The following is a 21660-nucleotide window of genomic DNA, read 5'->3' as shown; positions in this document are numbered from 1 at the left end:
CAAGATGTCGACGCCCTACTGATTGGGCCGCCGGAGCCTCTGGCCAGCCTGTCGCCCACTTCGCCGATTGCAACACCACCTATGCAGCAGAAGTGAAGGGGGGGGGGGGAACAAGGGGACCGGGGAGCCATGGGGGACCTGGCTACATACAGAAACACAATATAATATACAGTGTATGTACTGTAAGAGGGATATCTGGTTACAATGGATGTAGATAGGAAGTGTTAGGTAACATGAGGTAGAAACAAGTAGCCTGGTGTGAAAATGAACAGTAGAGTCATAGAAGGCTTTTTTCTTTTGAAATGCAAAGGCGGCCTAGACAGCAAGACTATGGCCCCAGTCACTGTGTGTACATGCGTGTCGGAGCGCCTGGAGGCATGTGCACTAGTTTAAGCCGTGATCTGTGGTCCTAGGGTAGCGATGGGATGCGCATCCAGAAGAGCAGGTAAGATTCTTGGCAGGGGCATGACTGCTATGACGTCACGTGGCTGGTTCACTCTCATTGGCTGCAACCGTCGCCGTGACCACCTCTCGGTCGTAAAGACTATCGCGCATCACACTTTATGTGCACCCGCACACACACTGACTTGGGCGTGCCCCATAGAGGGCTGTACTTGGTGTGCAGCATGTACGCCGTCACGTGTGCAGCCGCAGCCACCAGGGACGAAGCTTAAAGAGATGTGAGGGGAAGCTGAGTGGGACAAGACAGTGAATGTGAGCAAAAATATCTATAACTACTGTACAGTATATTATGTCTGGTTATCTATATAAAGAATGTTATCAAATATATATCAAATAAAAAGATTACTTGTGAGCACATTCACATGTCTTAGGCAGGTCTACAACCCTACCTTTCACCATTATCACCCAGCATTCAGTGCATCCACTGCAGCAAGAGATTATGGGAAATTACATGCAAATGAGCACACCGTGTCACCTTTTGTCTGAAAAACCATTGTTACATGGAGCCCATATAAGCTAATGCTTGCTGTTAACACAGCTTTAAAGCACAGCATGGGAATCAGGAAAGGGAGGCTGTTTGAAGCTACTTGTGAAGTGCTGAGGTGTGTGGCTTGCTTGTCGGCTCTATTAGGGCCCTGATCCTGTGGCATACACCCGGCATCCCACTGACTGTGAGTAAATCTGGCTGACCTCATGGGCCAGAGGCCTCTGTGGATGCGGATTTGCAGTCTGGAATTACACCTTGTTGTAGGATTTATCATCCCACTATAAGCCACCTCCCTATTTAGTGCTGAGGGTTAATACTTGGGATCCAAGGAGAAATTGTTCAGAATAGATGGGAAAATTATGAGAAACTTGGCTTGATTATCAACTATATTGTAGCATAGCCTCTGTGGCTCACTTCCGGTGTCCCCTGACTTTAATTAAAGCTTTCTGGCCTCTTGAATTACCCCTGTGCTAATCATCCATCACTAGCCCCTTTTCACATCCAGAGTTCACAACTCATACCTGGGATTCAAGAAAATTCTTTGCTGCTAGCTGTGTTTATGAGTGTGATTTAAATTTTTAACAGCAGGGGGCTCAGTACATATTGCTAGCTTTGTTACCACTTGTGCACACACCTGGGCTCAGCATTTATTTACGGTAGTGCCACTACTCGTGTACATACTGTGGGCTTTGACAGTGTGTGGAGGCATTCTAAGGGATTTGGTGGTAGTTCATGAGCAGTGACTTTGAAACTGTGATTGGAGGATTTCACACAGCGTACGCGCCGTCTCCATGACCACCACGGACGCTATGGGGAGGCTGATAGCAGTAATTTTGCCCATCACGAATGCACGGTTTCCTAGACAACCAGGGACAGAGCACAGAGAAGCCTCTCAGCAATGGAGACGCCTCACGGGACTTGGTCATGTGAGCGGGATGGACATATGAGAACATTTCAGCACGGATGCAGCTGATTCTCTCTGATCATGGTATTTTCACCTGCATTTGCGCACAAATAAGTTGTATTCTAATTAGTGGGTGTGGTTTATGTCACTAGGGTGTTGGGTATTTAAGTCACTAGCTGTCATTTATTCTCTGAACCCCCCGGAGGAAGATCCCCCTGAGGGATTGAAACATTGGAGATATGTGCTACTGTATATGTTTAATATATAATTCTGCTTTTAACTCCCTGCGTGCGGTTGCCTCTTTGCTGCTTCATGGTAACGTATGATATATATATATATAAATAACAAACAGAAAATAATTAACAGCGCCCCTAATAGCACACACCTGTATCCTTGCAGAACAGATCCCACACCGTAGAACGATGTACCCAGCACAGATGTCTAACAATATATAGTATAGTGGCAGGATACTAAGTATATTGCAAGTTACAAAAAATAAAAATATATAAAAAATAGAAAAAATATATAAAAAATGTAGGTTGGCAACAAAAACAAAATAAAAGAAAAATATATAACTATAAAAATTGTGTAAGTCTCTTATTCAATGTTGACAATAAGAATATAGAATGTCCATACAAATCCTTAAAAAATGAAATTGTAGTCCTGGGCAGCTTAAATCTTGAGCTCACCAACCTCCCAACGATACCTAAGAGAAAAAAAGAAAAGAAAAAGCGCCCAATCCTTGTGTAAAATCAGATAATAAAGGGTTTTAATTTGCCATGAACAGACGATTGCCAATTCATACTTTGTCAAATAAAATCAAGCAATTTATGAGACAAGCCCATGCACCACGCCGACGACCAGATATCACAGCTGTCCTCCGTCTGCATACAGATACTGCCATTGTAAATCAGCTCTGCTGTGGGATGTGCTGCCAGTAAAACCTCTCTCTTTCACCTCAGTTGGAATAGTAGGTGCTTCTGGCTGCAATCAATTTTCCACCGATCGTGTTGCAGGATACTCCTGGACTGACGTCTCTGCTCTGGAGCCTGGGCTGTTCAGCCACCGTAGTTCCTGTACCACGTGACCCTACTCAGCGGATTTCATCAGGGGATAAACACTGACTGAGCTTACTGACTATTTAAAGTGGTCCAATCCAATAAAATATGTAAATATCAGTCAACTCAAATCAATTACATTTATATAGAGATCATCTGTGCTAGGTATTTGGCCAAATGGCAAAACTCAAAAAAGGACATATATATATAATTGAATGATAAATGTATACATACATTTTGTAGATAGCAAATTTTGACATAATATTTAAAAATGCAATAAAATTGAACAAATAATATAAACAACATGTATTATCAAAATCACGAGTTCTAACTATAAATTAAAGTTTGTTGCTATGACTCAAAAATCAAACAGTCAATTAAGTCAATCAATTTATAAAATCATACCATATTATATAAAATTGATTAGCATTGAATGTATTATTAAAGTTTTGATTATCATATATAAAAATTGACAATGGAAGGGATGAATCATGATGGTTAGAAATCTATATTTCATACCTATAGAAAATCACAAGCTCCTTCTTTGGCCATTTGAGAGGAGCTTGTGATAAGCTGCAGGTCGCTGACTGCGCATGCGCACGAAACGCGTTGGGCAGTTGGAAGAGAGTGATTGCATTGGAGCAGAGCACTGCAGGAGCAAGTTCAGATACACAAGCGGGAGAAGGGAGTTTCGGACATTTGTCCCGCCCCCAGTGACGTATTTCTGGTAACGGAGCGGCAGTCGGCACCAGGAGAACCGGAGACCAACCTATGGCAACGCGCATCCGGACGCAGAACCAAGGAAGTGATCGGAGTTTCCCCTGATTGCCACAAGTCCATCAGCAGCTGCTGCCGGATTTCAATCACCGTGTACCCCTGCTTGTTTATATTGGAAGTCTTGTAAGTAGGATTCCGGTTTTACATACTGGATCCGATATCTGCTCCAGGCATTTTTTAGTTGTTCATTAAATTTACTCCTTTATTATTTGTCAGCCTACTTGTTATTGTTTTATGTTTGTCATGTCTTGTAAGTCCTATACGTTTGCATTTAACATTGTTGCACTATGATTTTTCTTCTTTTCCTTTTGCATCACGCATGTAAATCCCTGCTGTGGAGCCTGAAGTAAAAGATTGGACTCTCCTCCATTGGACATTTTCACAATTCTTGGACTCCACATTTGTTCCTATACTGGACTTTAAGGCGCCGGTTTGTATTGTTGTCCTATATTTCATACCTAGATCAAAAAATAAATAAAGGAGGAAATCATTAGTAGAGATGTATAAAATATGTATCTATTATTTGAATGAATCAGTCATCAACTGCAGACGATCATGATAATGGAGAAAGAATCCAATCGGCACAGTTTGAGCATAATAGATCTAAATTGTTAAAAATAAATACAGAGAGAATTATATAAAGATGGATAAGTAGGTGTAACCAGTGTAAGTTACCATTACAAACACCCCAAATCGAGAGAGAAAAAGGAAGAAGGAGAGAACGAGCAAATCAACATAAGATGTAAAACTGGAGCTATAATATCAAGAAGCCAGCAATCAGATGTGAATGGCCAATTTGTTATTATACGTGTTAATACCATAGTGAAAAGAATGAATTATATTTGTGTTAGGATTAGTAATATTGTGTATTGAATAAATAAACTATAAATATAAGTTCTAGGGCTAGTTTAATAGCTACAAATATAAATGTGCCTACGAATTTATCCATAGTATAAGTGATTGTGAATTAATGAATTTATAAATTTACCAAATGGTGTGCAAATGTGAACCTGACCAACGGTACTATTCAAAATACACCAACTGGGAGAAACAGAGGGAACATGTTGCACATGTTCAACCCAGACCTCTGTAAACACCCTAAACTGGCATAATCTGAAAATTGCCTATACAATAGTGCTTGTGTCGATGCAATCATTAAGACCACCCTGACTTAGAGTGACTAACATATATATCCAATATGTCTCACGTGAATTTAGTCTCTTAAGCCTATCTCCACTTAACAAAGTGGATGGTATCAGTTCTAACCCCATCACCATAAGAGAAGATGGATCTTTGTTATGTGTTTCCAAATAATGCTTTGATAGATTATGGGTCGTGATACCATGAATAATATTGCGTCTATGTTCTAAAAAACGCGTGCTTAGAGTACGTGTAGTTCTACCCACGTATTGGTAGCCACATGGGCATATAATCATATAGATGACAAATGTGGATAGACAATTGATTTGACCTTTTACTGTATGTGTAGATTTGTTATGATGTGATATAACATGATCTTATTTGTTTATATATTTACAAGTTAAACATCTACTCCGTCCAAATGATGAATTACCACTTTTTTGTGTCCCTTTTATTTGAGGTACCGAATTTGGTTTCAAATGGCTAGGTGCCAATAAAGTTTTTATACTCCTAGCTTTCCTATAAATAATAGGAATTTTAGGTGGTAATTTTAGACCAATAATGGGATCCCTTCGCATGATGTTCCAATGTTTGTTTAGGATAGAACAGATACCTTTAGCTGCATTATTAAATGTAGTGATGAACAAAGGAGACTTAGTTGGTATATTTACTGTTTTTTCAACAGTTGTTCTTTCTTTCAGATAATTCTTTTTAGATTTATTAAGTAAAGCTACACGATCCAGAGCACCAACCTGTTTAAATGTCTCTCGAATGACATGAGTGTCATAACATTTGGCTATGAATTTGTTGACTAATAGTTCCCCCTGGGCCAAAAAATCAGAATCAAGAGAACAATTTCTTCTGACTCTGAGAAATTGGCCCCTGGGGATATTGTCAAGCCACTTTTTGTAATGGTTGCTCTTGTTGTGCAAGTAACCGTTGGTAGCAACTGTTTTGAAGTGTTTTAGTGATAATCGTACAGTTCTCACTGATATCTAATTCTAAATTTAAAAACACTATGTTCTTTGTGTTTAGATTAAATGTAAACTTGAGGTCCATGTCATTAAGATTAAAGGAATTTAATTTTTTCTCCAAACAATCCATAGGTCCATCCCAAATTAAAATGATATCGTCTATGTAACGGCCATAGAACACCAGGCTCGCCCCCAGATCCGCATCACCCCAAACATGGAGTTCCTCCCACAAACCCATGTAGAGGTTTGCATAGCTGGGGGCAAACCGGGTGCCCATGGCCGTCCCACAGACCTGTAAATAATAGTAATCCTCAAAAACAAAATAGTTGTGTTCTAAAATAAAAGAAATTGCTTGTAAAATAAAGGTGGACTGTTTATGGCAGATGTTCTCATCAATATCCAAAAAATGTTTTATAGCTTGTAGACCCTTGTTGTGTTTGATGCATGTATATAATGATGTTATATCACATGTAGCCCAGAGATACTTTTTTTATTTCATTTTTATGTTCTTTTTTTTTTTTTTTTTCCTTTTACCTACATGATATATATATATATGTCTCACTACCCCTTTTGTTTTAGTTTTAGGTCTCATTTTTCCTTACCCGGGTCCCTCTAGGTCTCTTTAGCACCTATGTTGTCTCCTCCTATATTTAGTGGTTATATAGCTATCTCTCTATACTTAGGGTATTGTTTACCACATATTGACATCTGTTTACTGTATTATACGTATTATATATATGTTACTATGCAAGTCAACTACCAATGACATTTTACTTAACTCTTCAGGTTAACCTTTTTTGGCTGACTTGTATATTTAATTTCTGGTCTATAATTGTGATATATATTTTATGCATTAGTTGAAGCGTCTAATACTATATGCTATAACATACTTGGTCTTTAGATACAAAACAAAGAAAATAACCCCTCCAAAAGCGCTTACCTATACTAAATTAAAGGTGTGGTGAATAATGTGCTAAACAATAATAAGTGCTAAAACAACAAACAATCTAACAATTGCTGTAAGAGCAAGCAGCTAGGTGTCCGTAACGGAGCCACCCCCGACGCCATTGTGGATTGAGGCCACCTCCAGTAAGCTGCCTGCACGTGGGGTTGTGAGAGGAGCTGAAAGAAGGGGAACAAGCACAGATTCTCTCCACTGAATACTTTGGCGTTCATCATGTGAGTAGGAATCTTCACTGTCTTAGATAGGGATCTGATTGCTAGAAAAACGCTGCGCAATCAGGTGTGCCTCTCATCTGTATTTCAGACGTGCATCTGTCTATTCCAAGGACACATCCCATCTGGAACATTTCCAACAGAGCCCAGCTATCATCTTTAAGATCAGAGACTATCTGAAGATCATGGTATCTTGGACTTTAGCGCTTGGGACTTTAATATTGTTTGTGCATACTTGGTCTTTAGGATTAAAATTGTGAATCCTTATCTATGTGTGCTCTGGCATATATAGGGGTTAATCTAACCCTAATACTCATCATGTGTATCTCATTACTAATCCTCTGCCTCCTATGATCTTATTGGTCATGTGTACTATATAACTGTATGTAATGCCTATGCTACTACTCCTGATGAAGTCTCGCTTGAGACGAAAGGCGTAGAGATTGCTGTGGAGCCTACTGTCCAGTTTATATATTTTATTTGCACTCATCTACATTATTGCACTCCTGCTGCTTTGCTAGCATTTTTCTACCAGCCATTCAGACATTTGAGTTCCTGTTTACATTGGGAACTCTCCCCGGCTGAAACCTCGCTGACATCATCGAGTTCACGCGAGACTCTATTCAGTGTATGCTCTGTGTAGCACCGGAGAGAGGGGAAGGCGGCATCCCTCGTGGCTTTTGGTCCCTGTCAGGACCTAGAGGGGCTATTATGGCAAGACACACCACGGACATCACACCGAAGTCCTCCTCCTTGGGTTCCTGCGTCTGAACGGGCTGAGTTGTACTCAAAAACGCATTTTTTTCAGCTTTGTTTGTGAGTGTGCATTTTTATCCCTTACTCCATAAATTTATTGTTATACAATTTTACGCTATGAGTGCGCCTGTTTTTTCTGTGTTTTTGTATATATATATATATATATATATATATATATATATATATATATATATATATATATATATATATATATATATATATATATATATATATATACTGTATATATATATTCACACACACACAGTGTTTCCCCCCCCCCTCTCTGGGAGATTTCGGTGTGGTGCATACCTGCTGGCTTACAGTAGATCTGAGTCTCCTGCAGTGTTGTGGAGGAGTACAGGACAGGCTTCTGTGGTAGTAACTGATTCTTTCTCACGGTGACAGCGCCTCCATCTCTTGCAGGCTCCAGGGATGTGGGGACAATTCCTGCAGGAGAACTTACTTCCCCTTCCTCTGATAGATTGTTGTCTCAGGCAGGAAGATATCTTTGAACAGGATCACTTTATTTAGTACACTGGCAGATGAAACAGACAGGTCCCCATTCCTCTAACTCTCTTTGAAGTGTTTGATATCTCTATTACTAATTCTAAGATTTCTGCTTTAAAGACAGGTTCACCTTTCACTGATTTCCCCACAAGTAGAAATGGGTAAAATAAAATCTGCAGATTTGAATCCACAGCAGATGGACTGGTTTCTTTGGTACGCTTATTTCAGCGGATCAATCTGAAAAAGGGCTATTGGCGGCTTGCGGATTTTTTATTATTATTACCAATACACTCCGCGGATTCCGCAACCCGTGGGCAGATTTGTAGAATCCAATCTGCGGATTCAGAAATTAATTGCAGATTGTAAAGAGTCCGCCAACGAATTGCTGAATCCACAGATTGGATTCTACAAATCCATCCACATCTTGTATCCAATGGTGGTTTTTGATGAATCTGCGTGGATTGAAACACCCAAATCCTGTTCTGGATTTTACACCTCGAAACAGATTTTGGGGGTTACATCAGCAAAAACCGGGAAATGGATTTGGGCGGATTCTCTGCAATGTTTGATATCCCTACCCTTGATTCTAATGTTCTTACTTTAAATTTCCCCACAATTTTTGGAAAAACTATTACTGATTCTCAGACTCCGACTTCAGAGACAAGCGTATCTCCCTCTGATCCCTCTGCAGTACCCATTAAAACCTCTGTTAATTTTAAGGTTCCCATTTAAAGAATGTCTTACTTATCTCTGATTTCTGTACAGAACCTAGGTACCCCAAGTTCATCCTAAGACTCCAACATCTAAGACAAGTTTACCTCTCCCTGATAACCCAGCAGTTTCTGATATTCCCATTTCTAATCCTAAAATTCCCACATCAAAGTCTAGTTTCATCTTGCTGATTTTCCTACAGTACCTTATTTAACTTGATGATTCTGGGAATTTTACTCCAAAGACAAGTTTATATCTCACTGATTCTTCTGCAGTGTTTGAGGTACCCATTATTCTATAAGGCTTTGGCTTCTGCTTCTGCTTCAGGTTTACCTCCCACTAATTTTCCAGCAGGACCTGATATAATCTTTACTGATTCCAAGGATCCCACTTTAAAGACTGATGTACTGCTTACTGAATCCTATGCTCCCACTTTGAAGACAAGCACACTTCTTTCTGATTCCCCTGAAGTATTTGATGCATCCTTTGCTGTTTCCTAGACACCCATTGCAAAGACCAATTTTCTGCAGTCCGATTCCCTCACAGAGCTTAATGTATCCATGACAGATTCCAAGGCTCCCACGCCAAAGACAAGTTTACTATTCACGTATTCCCTGGCATCTGTATTGATGCATTCTGATACCCATCTGCTGAAGGGTGCTGGTCTCCTACTGCCGGCCAATCCAATGGCAGAGAACTAGTTTATCACCTTGACTATCACAGATAAGTGGCTATTGTATGTGTAACAAAACCTTGACAATAGGATTCTATCTGTGCCTTTCATTTGGCCTCCTCAGTCTGACCGTATTAAACCTGTAGCAGTGCATTCTCATGAACTACTGCATGCTGATCTGAGTAATAAAGTTACTCCACTAGAAATTTTGCCTTACGATTCTGACCTACTCTCTGTGCTTCCTCCATCATATTCTGATACACCTATGGAGAAGTTCACATTCCAGCTATCAGCCTTCAAATGGGCTTATTCCCTCTGTGCCTGAGTCCCCAACTTTGCTGCAACTCTGCCTGTTCAAGTATTCAAACTCATTATGAACTGGTATCTATGCAAATGCAATCAGTTGAGCAGCAAGTCGGCCTTTGAGTTAACAATGCACGTGATGTTACCTGAGTTTTCCTATGATGCATTCTGCATATCAAGATTTACGGTACCACTGTTTTCTGTCTCAGAGGTGGTACTTGCAAAGAAACGGTCTTGACTCAAAGCTTCTACCTTGAAGAGATGGTCCCATTGAACTTGATGGACGTATGCCTTTTTTCAGTCTCATCTACTATGTAACTATGTTTCAAGTCTGCCAACCATCAGAGATGTTTCCTCAATAAGTCCAAATCACCAAGATCATGAATCAAGCCAGATTCTGATTGCCCGGAGGTCTCTTGGTCCTGTGCCCTATTCCTGTATACGTCCTGTTACTGGTTCCTGTTTTCTGCAGCTCTGGCCGTGTTACCTGTCCTCCTGCCTGTTGATTTCCTATTGCCGACGCCAGCCTGTGACCCCAACCTTGCATCTCTACCGCCTGCTTTGACCTTTGCCTGCATCCTGACTACGACTACTCAAACAGGACTCTGTCCCCTGGGTTTGGTCAGTGATCATAAACCCCTACTTCAGCTCTGCAGGTCTGATTCCTATTGGAGATGAGCATTGTTAGAAAAAGACAGACTATCTGATTGGTCTGACCATAGATGGCCAAGATCCATCATCTCGAAGCTCTCATGGCCTCACTATGGTGCTGTCTCATGTTGCTTTGGAGCCGGCGAATGGCCCATCATATCTATACTGGTCAAGACCTGGTGACATTGCTGTGTGGAGTTCTCCTTGCCATCAGCTGGAATTGGTGCTAGAGCAGCTGTCTGCACTGTAGTATGCATTTGCAGTGGAACAGCCACAGATGTGGCCCCAGGGATTGGAGAGGCCACATGTACTTGAGTAGATATGAGCGCTGGCGCCAGAGCCATTTACACTGTGATCTTGCAAATTATGTAATCTGCCTAAATCGTTGTCCATATTTCTTACCTGAAATAATATCTTACATAACATACAAAACCCACTCTAGGTGTACATTAGTGCAACTCTTTATCTAATGAACCACCAAAAGGTTTTCTTCCCCCTTGAAATCTGTAATTCCGCCTATTATACCATCATAAGGATCACCATAAAGCACAATTTAGCCTATTATTCATTTTGCTATTTAATAATTTATCCTATAAAGCATCAATACTGTATGGAGCATAGGAATGAAAGAAAACATGAAGTTTCTAGGAACTACATATAGTGTAAAATCATGTGCTTTTATAGGTTTACCTGATATTGGTGACAAAAGCATTTACTACATTATGGTAAGACATAAATTGATTAAAAAAAACAACCCTCTGCTGTTTCGTCATATTATTAGTGATATTGTGGAAACTTACTCACCTAACAGACAAATTCAGAATTTTAGATTACTAGCTCCTCTGATTAGTCCCACAGTTGTACATTTCTACTTGTAATCCAACTGACACATTGATCCCAAACCAGGATGTTGTATAATTTCAAACACTGATCCCACAAACATATAGGCCCATATTTACTAATATAACACCTTCCAGGGCCAAAAGACACATTACAGCCCATTTATTTGAATAGGCTGTAAAGTGTCTTCCAGTACCAGAAGCGGTTTTAAACTTAAGCTTATGAAATTGCTCAGCATAATTCACATGGCATATCGAGTTTATAGAGTGCATTTTGGTCTCATATTTACTAGGGATGTGCCCATAACCCAGTGTTTGTGTCCTGGTTCTAAAACAATGTAGTGTTTTATGTTGTGGTTTAGTCCAAACGCATCAATTTTAGTTTTGGATAATGGGGAAAATGTGAATTTGATTTTTTTTTAAACTTCATGTGAGCTGAAGCCTTTTTTAGCTTCATACACAAGTATTTATGCCATTTGCAAACTACAGCTCAACCCCGTTATAGCGCGATCCGCTGTAACGTGGATCTGCTATAACACGTTTTGAGCGTGGACCCCGAATTTAATTTTTTTTTTTGCACACACACTGCACACACTCACTGCACACTGCATACATTCACAGCACACTGCATACACTCACAGCACACAGCACACACTCACAGCACACTGCATACATTCACAGCACACTGCACACCCTCACAGCACACTGCACACACTCACAGCACACTGCATACACTCACAGCACACTGCATACACTCACAGCACACTGCAAACACTCACAGCACACACTCACAGCACACTGCACACACTAGACGGAAGCAGAAGCAGGAAGCAGAGACAGGGAGAAGAGCTGCCAGATGCCGGGTAAGTGCTGTGTGCTGTTGCTGCTGCCCCATCGGGTCTGGGAACGCTGTGAGTGTTCTCAGCTTTCCCCCTCCGGCAGACACAGTACCACCACGAGGACCGCGCTATAACGGGGTTAAGCTGTATTTAGCAAAAATAATGATATTAAATAATAATGTGGTTCCAAGGGAAAGAACAGGATAAGGTCAAACACAGGACAAGGTCAAGATTAATTAAAAAGAGACTATTTAAAAAGACAATTGAAATGATCAGTTATGTGACTGAGAGAGTAGGAGACAGATATGTCTTGAGTAATAAATAACAGATAAAACATAACCACCAACACAGATAACGGTCTTATGAGTGGTTGTTCTTCTACCCTAATTGAACTGATTGATGGGTATATACTGGTAGAAAGGAGAAAGGTCTGATGGTTGGAAAAAAATGATAGAATTTGAATAATACCAATCCAAAGTAACCAAACCCAAATGTATTTATGTATTATTTCTTTTTTTACCAGGAAGTAACACATTGAGAGTTACGTCTTGTTTTCAAGTATGTCCTGGGCACATTTATGATTACAATACATGGTTAGATTAAACGAACATGGTAATACAGTATATGAGGTGTGTCAGATTTCAACAGTACAGAGTTGCTCATCTGTAATATTTACAGAGCTGTAATGTGTCTTTCGGCAGGTGTCATGGCAGAGCACCGCTTAGTAAATATGCCCCATTGTGAATACTAATATAAGTTATTTGTACAAAATAAAAATTAGGACCTCGTGCAAATTTGTACAAACCGAACACATTAATTATAATAAAACCCTTTTAAAATCTTAAAAAAGATTGTTCAATATCTGTCATGGGGAACTCTGTCTTTATAGAAGACTGCTGAAAGAAAGTAGTGGCATTGTATTCTACATTAATAACATTGAAGATGGATACACAAAATAATTGCCACCATTATGAATCTTTGAAAAGTTTAGTGGGTAGAACCTGCATTCCATTCTCTAAGCACATAAATATGTGTTTGCATGTACTGCCCCCCTACAGCTCTTTCACAGCCTCTGTGTGATCTGATCACCTTTATCTGACATATATACTTTCAGGAATGGTGGAATGCGGATCCCTTGAGATTTGAACTTAAACTAGCTTGACCTTACTAATAGCAAAATGTTCTCTCAGATCTCTTACAATAACACATTTCTAAACCCACCAGGACCAACCTAAAATCTACCAGTCCACACATTTTACCCTTTTAGGCAGTTTTTTAGACATACAGTATGTAGTGATTATTCCATTATTTTTTCTCTACTAAAAACAAAAATCAGAAAGTTAAATTCTAATCCTAGATTTTTGTCAGATACTTCAGTCAACATCATTTAAAAAATAAAATGAACTGGGGGGTCTCCCCTGTTAAAGGATCAACATGATACCCGATCCTGATCTAAAATCAAAATTCCTATATGTTTGTGATCATCTTACCCAGTCCAAAAAGTAAGATATCTACTTTACATAGGAAAAATAAGATTAGATGATCAAAATACATAATAAACACATTGTAAAATATTAATATGTTAACTCTTTAGTACCCAAGTGGAAAACTTGTCACGGTCAACCACTGACAAGCTTGCCACTTGGGCTACAAAGTGGTTAATATTGGCACACACAGATGTTATGCATTTAGTTTTTTTGTAGGGTGTTTATATATTTGGCGATTGAAGGCATCCTTTGCAATGCATTGGAAGCTTCAGGCATCAAAAGGGTAAAATCATTTCCTGCCATAGGGTTCGGTAACATAGTGGCTGGTACTATGTTAGCCCACAGAGTTGCATGAAAAGAAGGCACGTGTAATAATAAAAAAAAAAAACAGAAGGTAAAAGTGATACCTTCAATGTCTAACAAATGTTTAAAAAGAGTGCAAGCTTTCTGGATCACTCAGGTCCCTACCTAACGACATTTTCTTCACAAAATAAACGAAGCTAGCATGTACAAATAAGTATAAATATGCCGTGCTATTTTAGTTTCTTTTGTAAATATGGACCAGAGGAGTGTTGAAAGCTTGCATTCTTTTTAAACAAAAGTTAACCAGTCAAGGTCCAGTAGCACTTTAGCCAGGATTTTGTAACACATCCTATTACATACTGCTCATGTAGGATTTTAGCTCAATTTTACCTCGTGTTAAATGTACCGCATAATTTTTTGCAATATGTACTATAACATCAATTTATATGGAAATAATTTTTATTACTGCATGGCTTTCATGATTACATTAATGTCAGTGAATAAAGTGATATATGTGAGCAAGAAAAGTGTAACCTCTCTTTCTTTTTTTCTTTTTTTACCAAGTGCGATATTAACTCATGTTTATTGATGTTTAGTGACTCTAGGCCTAAGGCCCAATATTTACCAAGCATTGCAATGCTAGAAAACAACTTCTGGTGCCATTCACATGAACCACTTTGTAAACATGGCGCTAATATTTATGAGGACTATATAGACTGTTGTCTTCAGTAGAATGTTTCAAATATATGACAAATACTGTGGGTTGAACTTGATGGACATATGTTTTTTTTCAACCTCATCTACTATATAACTATGTAATACTGTATAGTACTATACAGATTTACATGCTGTTATAATCCATTGTCTTGAAAACGCATGATGCTGCTGCTTCTCTTCTGGAATACTTTTTACTTGATACTTTTTAGGGCCCTGTCAAATACATATGTAGCCCCCTTTCCCTATGACTATGGGAACTACGCGTGCTGAATTACCCGTGGCTCACAGAAGGCCTAAGCCTCCGCCGTTGGGAGCCTGGGTAAGCTCTCGCCCTTCTCAGTACAGTGCCTCCACCTGATGAGGGATCCCAATGTAGGCAGGATAACCACTCACAGGAACCAATACAGTGATATTAACATACCCACACAGGTATCATATAACTGTTTACTAGAGCGCTAATAACAACCACCACACAACATCCCACAATGCAATGATCCAACACAATGTTCACCACCCAAGTGGGGTTCCCCCAAAGCACTTAGGGTGACCTGGGCACCTGACCACCCTGGTGTCCACAGAACAACCCCACCCAAAGTGTGTGCGTGGAGTAGCGCTACTCCTGTGTAGAGTCATTGGTGCATAATGGTACCTTCCTGGTCTCAGTCCAGACCAGGGTATAGTGAAGATCCGGCATCAGCACTGCAACGTGATCCCACGACGCGGGGTCTGCCAAATCCCCTCTCTCATTACCGGTGGTGTCCGTCTCTTGAGGGAGCTCCAGCTGGAGTATCTCGCTTAAGGTCTATAGTTTGGCCTGTGGTCTGATCTCAGCCCAATGCTGCAGGTTACTGCGTGGTGTTCAGTCACTGGTGTACTAATACTATCACAGTAATAAGGGGAGCGTACCTGGGGACTTCCCTACAATACTGTGTTTTAGTGGGGAGCGGGGCCTGACTGGGGCCTGCGGGGGAAATCTGGCCTAGTCCCAGAGCTACTGGCACCTGGGACACTACCTCTCCCCATGGCTGCCTCCATCAGCCTCAGGCTCGTGGTGTAAGGAATCCACTACTGGCTTTGACTTTTGCCTTGCAGACCTGTGCAGTTGCAGGCTTCCTCTGGCAATCTATGGCACAGGTGCTGCCTCTCATTGCAGCTTCTGCCCTGTGCTACTTCATTGGAGGAATTCTCACACACCCTCCTCCTGTGATTGGATCTCCGCCCTTTATATTCTAGGCGTTGGCTCTGAACCAGCGCCGAGCATAATTATTCCTACCTCTATGTTACTGTCTCTGCCACAAACCACCCCAGGCCTCTCTCCTAGCGTTCTTACCTTCCAAGTTCCTGAGTATCCAGAGGCCTGGTCCTGGACGTCTGTGCTGAAGCGTTGTTGCCAGCACTGGCCTGCTGCTATCTCCTTGCAGTGGCCTACCCTGGACGTTTGTGCTGAAGCGTTGATGCCAGCACTGGTACTGCTGCATTCCCTCCTAGCAGTAGCTACCCTTCCTGTCCTGTGGCCTGCCGCTATTCTCCTGTAGTGGTCTATCCTGGACATCTGTGCTGAAGCGTTGATGCCAGCACTGGTACTGCTGCATTCCCTCCTAGCAGTGGCTACCCTTCCTTTCCTGCGGCCTGCTGCTATCTCCTTGCAGTGGCCTGCCCTGGACGTCTGTGCTGAAGCGTTGATGCCAGCACTGGCCTGCTGCTATTCTCCTGCAGTGGCCTACCCGGGACGTCTGTGCTGAAGCGTGTTGCCAGCACCGGTACCTGCTGCATTCCCTCCTAGCAGTGGCTACCCTTCCTTTCCTGCGGCCTGCTGCTATCTCCTTGCAGTGGCCTGCCCTGGACGTCTGTGCTGAAGCGTTGATGCCAGCACTGGCCTGCTGCTATTCTCCTGCAGTGGCCTACCCGGGACGTCTGTGCTGAAGCGTGTTGCCAGCACCGGTACCTGCTGCATTCCCTCCTAGCAGTGGCTACCCTTCCTTTCCTGCGGCCTGCTGCTATCTCCTTGCAGTGGCCTGCCCTGGACGTCTGTGCTGAAGCGTTGATGCCAGCACTGGCCTGCTGCTATTCTCCTGCAGTGGCCTACCCGGGACGTCTGTGCTGAAGCGTGTTGCCAGCACCGGTACCTGCTGCATTCCCTCCTAGCAGTGGCTACCCTTCCTTTCCTGCGGCTTGCTGCGATCCTCTTGCAGTGACCTGCCTTGGACTTCTGCGCTGAAGCGTTGGTTCTACCCGACGCTGCCCTGCGGTGAACTTCGGCCAGCCTGCTGTCTCCTCCTGCTGAGATCGGCGTCATGGGCCGAGGCCGCTCCTCGCGCAGAAGCCACCCCCGCGCTCACGCTCCTAAGCTGAAGCGGGGAAATCCTGACTACCTGTTGTCGAACTCCTGCTTCCATAACGACGATGCTGCCTTCTCCAATCCTGACCCTGCGATGTACGACTACGAACTGCGCACTCCGGATCAGTCTGCGTGGACTCAGGTCGGTGATTATATAACCCCACCTCAGCCCCGCGGTCCGGTCCCGGTTTGTGGCGAGCATCGGCGTAACACGTGGTCCATTTCACGCCAAACACAACCTTCCTCCTACCCTGGAGGATACTGGGACTTGTAGTCCCTTGCGGAGCCATTTTACAAAATGGCCACCTCACGTTACACTGTGCATGTGCGAGGCACTTTACTGGGCATGCGCGAGGACTACGATGGCAGCTCCCTGCATACCGGGAGAGCCGCGGAGGCTGACCGATCTATAGCCTCCCTCCCCGCACCGGAGGTAAGTGGGGAGCTGGGCTTCACATAGTATAATAAACATAACTGCCAGGTATTACATATTGATTTAACAGATTGAGAAGTCCGTGCTTAGGGGATCCAAAAAGTTAAAGAGGAGAAAAGAGTGAATGGAATCATCATTATTAAGAGACTTCATGCATACATTAAAAAAACAATAATATGAAATTAATATTTAGCATTAACAAAATATTATTTTATTTTTAAAAAATCAGTTCTAGGTTGTCATTGTTATGTAGAGATATGTGCCATTATTTATCTTATTCATTATCAACTGACAGGGTTGATTGGCGTCTAAATCTTATATACTGTAGAACAGGGGAGCGCAAACTTTTGCAGCTGTGCCCCCCTGCCTTTCCTCCTCTGCTGCTCGCGCCCCCCCCGCCTTACCTTGATGTGGCGTCAGATGATGCAGTGGGGTCATGTGATGTCATATCACGTGACCCGCAGCATCATTTGACGCAAGTGACGTCATGTCACATGAGCCCGCGGCGTCATTTGATGCCACATTGCCATGGAGACGAGTGATGCCGGCAGAGTCAAGGTAAGTTTTCAGAGTTGCGGAGGCCTCATGCGATCCCCCGGCATTTAATTTAAATGCCTCGGGGAACAGAGCGGAGCCTCTGCAACCACCCGCGACCTCCCCCCCCAGACAAATTAAACGCCCTTCCTGGGAGGCGCGCCCCCCACTTTGCACACCGCTGCTGTATAATACAACCCGTTGTCTGCACATGAATGTGTTCTGTGATGTTACTTCAAATTTCATTGCTCTATACCCTTCAGAAAGTTCTGAATGGACTACAATTAGGGATAATATAAAGAGATCCCAAGTAGAGATTAGCCATTTTAAAATGATTTAATACAAATTAATAGCAATAGAAAAGGGCCCAGTATGCCAAACTAGGTGTACTTAACAGGAACAAATCCTCCCTTAGCCTGCTGGTCAGAAAGCATATTGCACAGCAGATGCTAATGCCAATTATCGACTATTGAGACATAGTATTGCACGGCACCCCAAACCCACCTTGGCAAACTTGACACCCTCTACAATTCAATTTGTCGTTTCATTCTCCAATGCACCTACAACACACATCACTGCGAAATGCTCAAAGAACTAGATTGGTCATCACTCGAGTCTAGGCGCAAAGTTCACCTTTCCTGTCTTGCCTTCAAATACTTTCTGGGCAAGCTACCCACCTATCTGAACAAGCTCCTCACCCCTACCACATGCAGCACTTATCATCTGAGATCTGACTCCAAAAGACTGTTCATGGTCCCAAGGCTCAACAAAGTATCCGGCCGCTCCTCCTCTTACCGTGCACCCCAAAACTGGAACAACTTACCGGAGACTCTCACATCCACCACCAGTTTAAGTTGTTTCAAAACTAAGGCTGTCTCACATTTGGTCTGTAACTGTTATATAAGCCTATAATAACATATTTTCTAACTGTGCATGCAATGTATTGTATATAATGTATACCCTGTTCATTTATGTAACTGTATTTGTAACCATGTAATTATTTGTCATATTAACTATGTCCAGGACATACTTGAAAACGAGAGGCAACTCTCAATGTATTACTTCCTGGTAAAACATTTTATAAATAAAATAAATAATCAGATTACATGGCTCCATGTTAAAAGCTGAATGATGTGGCATTCACAAGTAATTTTTTATTTGTCTTTATTACATTTCTTGTGACGTTGTTTAATTGTCATAAAGGGTACTGCATTTGATGGTTTATTTTTTTATGCAAGTATAAATAGCATTTAAATGTCTGCATATTAAAATGACAATGTCATATCTTCACATTATTATATTAGAGTTTTTGACAGTGTATCATTATTTTGTAATTTCCCAGAATTTTTATATGATATGTCTTTATTAATATTATGGGATAGCATATATTTGATAAAAATTGACAATATACCAAATCTTTGTTAATTGGTTTAATAGGTCAACAAAAAGTTTTTATTTCCTGTGGCTATACTATCAACATTGAAATTTCTGTTTAATTACTGTAAATGTCATCCTGCCTGTAAACAAGGCATTTAAAGCTGCAGTTCAGTCTTTTTTTTTTTTTTTTTTTAATTTATTTTTTTACTTCAATAGTTTCATGTGTGCAATCTCTAATTACCTAAAGAACTGTATAGCTGCCAGTCAATTCGTTCTCCATGTATTGATAGGCGAAATTTGGTGACATAATTAGAGCTGGCATATGTTTTTATTTGCTTCTGTCAGTCAGTGGAAGCTCATGAATATTCATGAGCACTCCTGCACTGACATGTGCTAGAGGGAGGGCAGGGCTGACAAAGGGGTGTGCCAGGGCTTGTGACAGGACATGAAGGGGCAGTGCCTTAGCAAATGGCTGTTAAAATAGAATACAAGAAAATTGGTCTTTCAATGTTGTTTTTTTTAAAAACAGAGAATGCTAAAAGTATTTTTTCTTACTACAGAACTGATTTATTAAAAAAAAAAACACATGCAGGATATTGACTGAACTGCAGCTTTAAACCAGAAAAAGACCATATTGTTGGACATTATTTTTTATTTAATTGAATTGGAGAGATATAAAATGTATACTCTTTTACAGTTAATATTTTGACTTATACAAAAGTAACAGAGATAGCCTGATGTTTCTTCTGTTGAATAGATAACTGTTATTTTGAATACTACATATTATTATAGTCTAAATGAAATCAGCACAGTTGATAGATGTTAAAGACAAAAGAGAATTATGTACTATAAAATTACGTATCAAAATAATACATTTTTCTTCACATTGCAAGGATATTTGCCCTTCGAAGAGGAGTTGGACAGCTGCAGTAAACGTAATCTTATTTTATGCCCTTGGCAATATTATTTCAAATTCATCTTTTTTTCCTCCTCTTTTCTGAAAACTGGTGAAATATGAAATGTCATTAAAACAGACAGTTGAGTTTAAAACTGTCCCTACGACACATGCCATTTTATAAGCTTTCAGGTCATCTGTCAGGAGAATGTAGGTGGTGTGATCCATACAAAAATCTACTCAACCTTTCACACTAACCTGGAGCTTTTGATTGTTTTTGATGCCCTCCAAAAGACCTGGATTTAACCCACTGGCTATCCCTTTTCTTTTAACTCTGATTAATGAGTCAAACTCTTAGGCAAAAAAAGTCTTTAAAAAAAGAAAGCTTGACCTTTTTGTGCCCCTGGCAGTGAACCAATCAGCATTCTTGTAATCCAAACACAGATGCCTGAAGCTAAACAAATCCTATGGTTGTGAACAAGAATTTAGTTTGCTGTCAAATTACACAGATGACGAGCAGCACAACAGGGCCTTAAAAAAATATCCTAACATAAATGAAATCTGCAGCAATTTTCTCCATGTAGTATGAGGACCAAGTGAACACTGACATTACTCCTTCAACTAAACTTAAATTATGTCACATCACAGAGATATGTCAGACACTATTGGATTTTCCTTGTGCACATTGCAAATACTGCCACAACACTGCTCAATTTAATGCAGGGTACATACATGTACAGTACAAATGCAAGTGTTTGCTTGTTTATGAATAAATAAAAGAATGTACACGTTGGAAGCACAAAATGTGCTTCCTACCAACTTATGGACCCAATGGTGTTCCTTTGTATCAGTTTATTATTAATGTCACAGATACATTTTTGAGCCTAAGAATATGATATATATATATATGTGCAGTCAATTTGTAATCTTATCTAACCAGGTACACAAGTTATGGTAAGCAAAAAAATAAGTTACTATACAGCAAACAGCAATGATAAAGAACACAAAAGCATGTTCACGTCTGAGACAGGTCCACAAACCTACCTTACCTCGTAATCACACAGCATAATTGCTCCACTGCAGTAACATATTCTGGGTAATGACTTGCAAATGAGCACTCACAGTGTGTTACTTTTTGCTTCTTATCCACTTTAACACTTGTGGTGTATTGGGTACTTCCTGGTCACTTTCATGTGATGCTGTGATGTCATCACTCTGACTTCTGAACCAGGAAGTAGAGTGAGAGCCAGTCTGAGAACATCAGGGCATAAACAGACATGCAGCAGTGTGAGGTAACCAGGAAAATGACTACCTGTCAG

The sequence above is a fragment of the Ascaphus truei genome, chromosome 1, assembly GCF_040206685.1.
Source record: "Ascaphus truei isolate aAscTru1 chromosome 1, aAscTru1.hap1, whole genome shotgun sequence".
Taxonomy (NCBI): domain Eukaryota; kingdom Metazoa; phylum Chordata; class Amphibia; order Anura; family Ascaphidae; genus Ascaphus; species Ascaphus truei.
This window is presented reverse-complemented; position numbering follows the sequence as displayed.